Below are 10310 nucleotides of genomic sequence, written 5' to 3'. Positions count from 1 at the left end.
AAAATCTTTGATAGTCTTATATCGGCTGTATAAATATTATCATACAGTTTAAGCATATATTATGGTAGTTTGCACCTATATCAATATACAAATAAATCATTATTACTATCGTGTAATGACACATTTTCATTCGATAAATCTTTTATTATTTATCATATAAAAATACCATTATAGTTATTCTATTTTTTGTGTATAATATATTACGTAAGTACATATATTTTCTCTCATTTACGGTAAGTATTATAATATATTTTTATCCATATTCCATATTCGCATGTCTTATACTTTATTACGTATATACAATATTATTGTACGTATTATATATTTTAAACTTTTACTTTATATGACTGTTATTATAAGTGTTTTTTAAATAAATAATTATTAAAAACATAAAGAGAAAATTATATAGAAAAATACCTTGTAAAAATTTACGTAGAAATACGTATCCACACTATAAATAATATTATATAGGGATACCTAAGTAAAACAACAATAAACTATACCTACATAGTGAAATAAAATAGTTTTGATAACTAGGATTCGATCAGTAAAAACTATTTGCTTTGCTGACCAGTGAGAATGTCTATAAAAATAAAACTACCATACTTTATTAATTTAGGAATGTGTAAATTATCTGATTTTGTTTTTGGAGGACATCTCTCGATAAAAACTCCAGAAAAAAAATCAATACTGTTTTATGATTACCTCTGTCTGGTAATTTTCTCTAACCAGTAAATTTGTAGTAATGCATACTAAATTAATGCACCAATAATTATTTCAAACTGAAATTTATGACTAAAAACTTTGCATAACAGTATATAGATCGATGATTGAAACGGCTCAATTTGGAGCGTGGAATTGGTTTAGGCTCTCGTGTTAGCTTGCACTTGTCGATGATGTGAATGACTGGCCATTAACGATATACCGCACTACACTGTGCAGTATGCAGAGTACATAGTGTGCACATGTCAGCGAATAAATTACGAGTACATTGTAGAAATTATTGCCAAGAGTGAGAACGGCAGTGCGACGCACAATGGGCCTATTAAAATATTCGCGCCAAATCGACCGTGCGTGCGGGTACTGCTAATGAATTCAATTTTGTTGATAATATAGGCTGAAGGCATCAAAGGTTTGACGAATCGATAATTTTATTACAGTCATTAGAGTTCAAAAAAGAATCGGGCGTAGCGACGGTTACCATGTAAATTCGGACTATATTTAAGAAAATCTGTACATATTTTATATAAATCAACATAATAAAAACTTGTTTTACCTGGTGTTTATTTCTTTGTTGTTGATATCAATCTACGAGTTTTATATATTTGAATAAATTTCTTCAGAGAATGGAAATATAAATAGTACTAAGTACATTGTTTAAGTTTTATAATTTTGTAATAATATAATAATTAAAAATCTTCAAAAAAATCACAAAACTGGTGCAGAATTGATGGTTTTCAAGAAATTTCCAATAATAAATTTATATATGTAGCATGTTTCATTTAAACTTTATTTTAATATTTATTCGTTAAGTTGCATCCTCCTTAGAAGTGCATTAAATCTCGTAAATTAATGTCATCTTTTTCCCCGACCACCAACAGAATCTAGATCATCCGCATAGCCTAATACTTTGAGAAATTCGTGAAGGGCAGCTCCGTCTTCTGCTTTATAATATAATATACTCGTATTATTACTATAATAAATATAAATAAATAATGCCAAATTGAATTTTGTGCTTTCTAATGAAATCTGTGCAGCATAATTTGAAGGTCGTCTTCTGATTCTACAATAAGTATAGCATCGTCTATGTAGTAAACATTATTGAGGATTTCCTCTTTAATCCTAAGTTTGTAGACTAATCTGAACGATATAACTTCTTCGATCAGTTTGTCTATTATAAGGTTGAAGGGAAACGGACATAAACCATTATCGATGGTAATAAACTAGAGGTAAAATCCAGAGTATAAGGGCTCACTATTTATATAAAGTTAAAATAACTGATGTTAATATTATATACCTACATACGATAATAGTATAATGTTAATTGTATTTTTTTGCGTTCATTGTCGAAATTATTTTTTATTTTTATTGAAATTATAATGTTAAATATTGATTTTACAAAAATATTATGACGTAATACCTACCTTTGTTACAGAATATATACACGTGAAAGGCACGTGTGTGAATATATTATATTATTAGATATACCTAACAGTGGTTTTTTAATACCTGAAATACATATACAACCTTTTCCTTTGTCATCATTTAAGAGATATAATTAAGGCACTCAGCTTTGTAGGGTCGAGATCTTAGTCAACTGTTTGTTGTATGGTTGGTGTTATTTATGCATTCAATCTGTTTATTAATTATACCATATAAAAGTTAATAAGATTTTATGTTTGATTAATATAGTTTTCTTAATTAACAATGAAAAGAAAACGATTATAAATAAAATATATAATTCATGAAATGAATTAAGTTGAATTTATACCTAATCTGTAAATATCTCCATAAAGTTTAAATAAACCTTTGTAGGCACTCAGCCCTGGACCGCCCGCAGAGTACATGGGCGGATAACATCAAGAAGTACGCAGAAAAACTGAGTATGACCAACTAGTGAGAGAGATTTCGTGATGGAGATGCCTGGAAGATGGTAGTTAATTTTTCTCACATCAGAAGATAACGTTTGCATATTTTGGATTCGATTTTAATTTGGTGTTCTTTTATTTGATATATTGTTTGCCTAAATACAATTATTTTTATGTTTAAATTAAGGGGGAAGGTGTTCCATGTCAGCTATTTTCTGGTATTTTCGGAGGTTAAGCCTGAATCTTACGTAAGATTTATAGAAAAACTATTTATATAATTATGAAGCTTATTCATCGGCAAATATTTATGTTAAACATTTGATAACTGCATAAAGTATTTTTATGACGTAAAATAATATTCTTTGGAAGCTTGAAATGTAATAATGGACAACGAGGCCATATTTTTGTGACATTAATGGACTGTGTTGATAACCGTTTTTTCCACTAAATATTATGTCAAACCGTTTATTATAGATAGTTTTAATGTTATCAAACATAATGTAGTAAAATATATTCAGTATAATTATAATATTTGCAGTTTCTGTTGGCTCTAAATCTAACGGAATCGACTGGATATTTTGTTATTAAAATATGCGATAATTATAGACATTCCAAATAATCTAAAGCTACGTATCAGAAGGGTTATCATTAATCATTGAATAAATGATGAAATATCTTGTTAAATATAAATTTATAATACTAAATAGATACATTTTAAAAACAACCATTTCACGAAATATTTGACCAACTCGATGGGACGTCAGACCGCCTGCAAATTTGGCGTTAGATGTATGGAATCTTTAGCTGGTGCTATTTTCACTTCATATGACCAAAAAAATACGCCAATCCACGAATATTGTATAAAAATATGTTTATAAAAGTGAATGCTACAAATTGAGCACAAAAATAGGTGATACAAACATAAATTCGGACAAATTATTCAAAAGGAAAACATATTTTGACATTTGAGGACAAAACAAAAAAAAATCTGAAGAAATTTGTATTTGCGTCAATTTTACGTTATGTCATACTAAATCATACATTACAATTTTTAACACTGTTGCAATCTATTTTGCCTAATATTGCAACATAGCAATCAGTTTTCTGTCCCTTTCTATAACTATCTCCCTCTACATTCAAAATAATTATGATTGTAGTAGGTATGTATTTTATAAATTGTGATAGATTTTATTTTATTTCAGTGAAATATATCAGGTCGTCCAGTATTGCCATATCTACTAAAATATTATTGGATTGATATTTTAGTAAATAATTGAAAGAAGTTTTTCACCATTTGTATCTACTATTAGTTTTACTATTTTTATTTAATAAATAATACACATGAGGTTTTACGAATTTCACATTTGTTATTAAACATACTTACATAATTTAGAACACCTCAAACACATCGCGAAGTAAAAATATCTATATTTTTTACTTAGCCAAATTATGAATCTACCTAGGTTAGGTACCTACTGATATTTATATTACAGAAAATTTAACTTTTACTAAATTATGAATTTGCGAGATTATAATAATACAGATGATTTTAAAGAATACTTTCATCAAATAACATAATAATGGATGCCTGTACTTACATAATATTTTCCAATGTAATTTTTTTTTTAAAAACTAACTTTAATTTCGAAAGTTTAGCCTGGCAATACTATGAACGTCATTTATTTCAGCGGGAATGCGAAATTTTCATCCTCGGTTTTTGACATAGGCACCTAACAATATTATCACAATTATTTAATATCGATTGTACTTACAAAAAATGCCACGAACTCACTATCCGATGGCTGGAAGTTCCAAAAAAAGACGTAGGAGAAAAGATGGAAATACTAATACATTAAAAACACAAAGGCTTGAAATTATTATTTTATAATTTGACATAATCATACATAGTTGAAAAAACCACATTTCACAGAAAATTTTGGTTCACAATATTTATTTATCTTGCAAAAGGAAGTTTTGCGTATTACTTATTAATACACACAATTAAGTATAATGATCATTTGTACTTATATTTTTTTATATTATGTTTTTGCCACGTCTTATTCGAAATTAGTGTGTCTGTGACAAAAATTATAATCTGGTACAATAATTAATACCAGCTATACATTTTGTTTTCTGTTAACTATCTAACTATCTACTAAACTAATATTTTTGAATGTATTATAGTATTGATATATTGCCGAAGACTATGCCTGAGCATGGAAATCCTCAAAGCATACTACCTGAACCAGAATTTCATCCCACATTTGAACACGAACACGAAGAATTTATTATAGAAAATGAAATTGAAGATTCAAGTCCTAAATTCCGTGTAGAAGGCCGTAGAATTATAGACTTTTCATATTTTTTCCAACAACTTCAATTAATTAGCCACCATGATTCTCCATTTAATTGTAATTTATCTCATTTAGAAATTTTTGGGGAAAATCGGGAAAACTTTAGTAGTACATTTTTTATCCAATGTAAACTTTGTGGTAAAAAATTTAAATTATATACCACTGAAATGAACGAAAACAAAATGAATCTGTGTGACGCATTTGTATCCAGTATAATCAGTATCGGCAGTGGATTTTCAAATCTGGAAGAAATGTGTTCTGCAATTGATGTACCATCGATTACAGCAAGAACATACAGAAAGAGTCAACAGAAGGTGTACGAGTGGTTTGAAGAAACCAAAAATAAGAGTATGGAAAACGCTGCGAAAGAAGAGCGACAACTTGCAATCGAAAATGGTGACGTCGATTCTTCTGGTATTCCCATGATATCAGTTGTTGCAGACGGCTGTTGGTCGAAACGTTCATACAGATGCAATTATTCCGCAGCATCTGGCGCTGCCACGATCATTGGTCAAAGAACCGGGAAGATTTTGTACATGTCAGTGAAAAATAAATATTGCGATTTGTGCGCCAAAGCTAAAAATAAAAATATCCCTGCTCAACAACATAAATGCTTTTTAAATTACACCGGTCCGTCAGCTGGAATGGAATCTACAGCAATATTAGAAGGCTTTAAAGAATCTATTAATACACATGGATTGATTTATTCAAAATTGATTGCTGATGGAGATTCCAGCACATACAAAAAAATTCTTGATTGTCACCCTTATCCGAATGTAACTGTCGAGAAAGTTGAATGTAAAAACCATTTAATTAGAAATTATTGTGGCAAAATAGAGGCATTAACCAAAGACACAAGATATCCCTTGAATGTAAGAAAAATCATTGCGTCAAGAAAAAGACGTCTGCGGAAAGCCGTCATAGGTGCAATCAAGTATAGAAAACTACAAGATAGTACTTTCGAAGAAAAGGTTATCGCTTTGAAAAAAGATTTAATTAATGGACCGCACCATGTTTTTGGAGACCATACTTCTTGTCTACCATATTTTTGTACAAATGAACCAAATACAGAGGACATGCTTGATGTAAATTATGTACCAGCATTAAAAGAATGCAGTCTATTTTCTCAATTAATGATATATAATTCTCGTTTGGTGCTAAATTCAAAAAGTTTAATTTATAATTTTTCTACTAATATTTCAGAATCTTTTAATAACATGATTGCAAAATTTGTAGGCGGCAAGAGAATTAACTACTCTCAAAGACAATCGTACATGGGACGATGTGCAGCGGCGGTAATCGCATTTAATACAAATAAGTTACATTGCACAATTCAAAAACAAGTTTATAAAAATAGCCCAAAAGCCTTCATAAATCGCTTAGAATCAAGAAGGTTGAAAATAAATAAAAAAAAAATAGGAAAACCTTGGCGAAAACCAATACATTCTGTTCCTTTATCTAATCCAGATTATGGAGAGAGTTGCCAAAAACCTGATATGGACAAAAATCAATATCAATAATTGTTAAAAGAAACTTTTTTGAAAAAACTCAAACTGACAAACTATGAGAGGAGGGATATAGAAAGACGCACTGTATTACAATCTGAATGTGCAGAATGGCTAGAAAGGCGACGAAACCTTCTTACTGCCTCTGTTTTTGGAAAGGTGTGTAAGCGGCGAGAAAATACAAAATTTGGGCCTTTGGTAAAACGTTTATTATATAGCCAATCATTAGCCAACGTGAAAGCGGTAAAATATGGTAAAGAAAATGAATCAATAGCTTTACAACAGCTTAGTGTACAAGAACGAATTAAGATTGAGAGATGTGGATTGTTTATCGATGATGTGTATGATTTTATCGGTGCAACGCCAGATGGCGTCAGCGATGATGATACAATTATTGAAATAAAATGTCCTTTCTCAGCTGCTGGAATAAGTGCAGATGAAGCTATTGTACAGAAAAAAATTAAATTTTGGAAAGTAGATAAAGACAGGAATATGGTAATAGATAAAATTCACGATTGGTACTTCCAGATTCAGGGGCAGCTTCATATTACTAAGAAAGATGTCTGTTTATTTGGAGTTTGGACGGGACATAATTTTCCTGTTAAAATAGAATTAATCAAAAAAGACGAGACATTTTGGATTGAAAAAAAGATATATCACTTTTATATGAATTGTCTACTGCCAGAAATAGTAGATCCCAGAACCAGTAGATCTATGAATATTAGAGAACCAGAAAGGCTGAATTTCTAAATTTTTATTTTAAATTTTATTATGCTTAATATATTTTCAACAAGTCTATATTACATCACTATTTTATAGTTCATCAAGATATATCTAATTTACTAATATAGTTTACTGTTACTAGACACCCACGAGTGTAATTTTATGAAATTCAAAATAATATGTATACTTACATCTAAATAATGATACCTAAAGATCTTGCTGGCGATTCCACTGTGCCATATTTTGTATAAGCATTCGTCTCTGCAGCCGTGGAGTTTGGTCCCGTGTAAAAATTACATTTTGTTCTCAAGGTCAAAAACCAAATTGGTTGTGCCAATGGCTTATAACCATTCCTCATAAATGATTATAACTGATATCACCTCATAACTGATCAGTGCCATGCACGAGTTAACTCGCGGGATCTTTTAAACGTCATAACTTCTGAATGAACTGTTTGTGTATATTTTCTTAACAATATTTATCATTTTAGTGTGAAAATATTCACGTTAAACATGTTGATTTGGTAAATTTTCACAAATATTTATCATTCTATTCTTATTTCATATTTTTTAAGGGATTCATTTTATTCCAAAAATAACTGACCTACAAGTACCCACCTGGTAAAAATTGGATTTGGATTGGATGGAATTTCCTAGTAGATTTTCCAACTAAACAACATGACGCTTTCTATATATTATTTACTGTTAGTTTTGAAATTATTGTATTTGAAATAAATAATGTATCAATAATACACATAGAAATCAATAGATATATAAAATAGATATCACAGTTTAAAAATCAGAAAGATCAATGCATATTACCATTGTTTATGTTACAATATAAAACAACATTTATCATTGAACGTAGGTACCAAGAAAAATAGACTTCATTAAAATGTGTCAATATAGTATATACCCGATATAATTATATAAATTATTATATTGTTAATTACTCTGTGGGGTCCATATATACTGCTTCAATTGTAATTTAATTTTACAGTATAATTATTTATGTTAAGTACTTGATTTACTTATTATATGTACAAATGTAATATACTTACCTACTTATTAGAATATATCTTGGTGAATTTTAAAATAAGAGGAAATTAAATGGAGGTCATCGTGTCTAACTAGATATTTATACATTATTAAATTGTTTTTCTGTTTTTTATTAATGTAAAGACATGGCATGTATTCAAAGTAATAACAAATTAGCTGTGTACTATTTATTTAACTTATATTAAAACCCCAAGATTGATTTCGTCTTACGACATATTTTATTCTTCTAAGTTTTACTATGACATTGTAATATGAACCATGGATATAGTATAGTACTTAAAAAAATCAAAACTGGTAATATATTATTTCAATATTTAATTGTCAATTTTCATTTGAAGTCAGCATTTAATTACTGGCATATAATTATTAGCTGTTATCTACAACTTCAGATGGACAAATTAATTGATATATCATATTATCAGTTTTCATTTCCTTTCAACAATGTATTCATTCTAGCAGTTATTTTGAATATCTTACTAGTTTTTATGTCATGGCACCTTACAAAGGCTCCGAGCAACCGTATACTGAGCTTCGAGAACAGATGTTTACGACGGATACTGGGTGTGCGGTAATTTTAGAAGTAACGGGAGATAAAAGAACGCACCAAATAGCCTCCCATCACGCTGAGAGTGAATACGCAACTTTGTACCTGGCCCGGCCACGTGCTGCGGGTGCCTGAAGAGAATCCCAATCTGGTTTGCCTGTTCTTCAAGCCAACCGGATTCCGGCGTTCTGGATGGCCGCTAAACACTATCTATATAGCATATCTGGCAGAGTTACGGGCTGCTAGTATGACCTGGAACGATGCAAAAAAACTAGAGTGACAGAGATTCTTGGAGGCGCCGCATTGTATCCATATGCTGCAACTAAGATGCGGATATAGCCGAAGAGAAGAAGTAATATACAGCATCTAGAAAACTTAAAGCCTTTGAAATGTGTGTGTATAGATACATGCACCTTTCATTGGTGTTGGAAAGACAATTTTTCTAATATCAAAGTGATATTGAGGCTGAAAAAGACAAGACTTGGAGAGTAAGCTCTACCAAATGACATACCTAGTATGATACAAGTAACTGATATGCATAATTATATTATATTTTATATTATGAATCAAAATAGCAACTTTTATATCATTATCGATAATAAATTTAGTGCAAAAATGTTTTTATAAAATTGTTTTATTTTTTAAACATTAGTCACTTTATATTTACCTTGTGTAATTGTACTATTAAATCTATAAAATGGGTGTATATGCTTGATGGTCGACGTCATAAATCACGCCATGTTCGAAACGTATGCCGAAAGTCGGATTTATTTCATTATTAATTAAAAGATTTATTTCATTCCATCTTATTCATATGAAACCGTCGACAAGCAAAGATCTCGGTAGACATTTTCTCCATCTGCAAAAAACATAACATAGGAACTGTTAATAGTGTGATTTTTAATCTTTTATGGTTGGCGACTGTTTGAAGAGTGGTAATTAAAACGGATTAGTGATAATACAAAGCATCAAAAAAGATTGATTAACTAAAATAAAGTAATCAGGTAGGTAACATGTTTAATAACAACTAGAACGCCTTAGATTATATCAAACAAATATATATGAAATCACAGGTTTTATATAATTCTGGAATGAATGTAACTAACCTCAAAAAAAGGATTGTATTACGTCGGAATTATGAAACATTGAAAGTATGTATAGACTAAGAAAACAATAAATAAACACTTGAATAATATATGCAAAACACACAGAATACTACGATAGTAATAAATAACATAATATTGTACTTACAGATAGTGTTTCTTATTCCTGATATAAAACACAATTGTTTTAGGTACCTTGCAATTTGCAAACATAATATTTGACAGCAGAGCAGAGAGATTTTTCTACTAGTCTATGGCCAAAAATACGGATTTATTTGGCCGGCTAAAAAAAAGATTTTAATATAGCAAGAACTTTTTAAATATGCGACAAATAAATAAAAGTATATATAATATAGTTGTTAAAAAAATCTGTGTACATTATAAAATATATTTAATATTATAAATACATATATTTTTTAAATTTATGTATAATTT

The 10310-nt window shown here is 29.5% G+C and overlaps 1 long non-coding RNA gene across 1 annotated transcript; it reads right to left on the bottom strand.

Moving 5' to 3' along the window:
- Positions 1-8604: 8604 nt before the first annotated feature.
- LOC147072211 (uncharacterized) lies at positions 8605-10100 on the bottom strand. The gene is made up of 3 exons (XR_015070593.1): positions 10024-10100; positions 9440-9631; positions 8605-9024 (listed from the first exon to the last, which is right to left on the bottom strand). It is a non-coding gene; the product is annotated as an uncharacterized LOC147072211 (long non-coding RNA).
- Between the last annotated feature and the right edge of the window lie 210 nt (positions 10101-10310).

Source organism: Rhyacophila brunnea, unplaced genomic scaffold (genome assembly GCF_057557595.1).
Source record: "Rhyacophila brunnea isolate RB1 unplaced genomic scaffold, BYU_Rbru_1.0 scaffold_2, whole genome shotgun sequence".
In the NCBI taxonomy this organism is placed as follows: Eukaryota; Metazoa; Arthropoda; class Insecta; order Trichoptera; family Rhyacophilidae; genus Rhyacophila; species Rhyacophila brunnea.
Note: the sequence above shows the minus strand (reverse complement) of the source record. Positions and strands in the feature narration are given on the sequence as shown.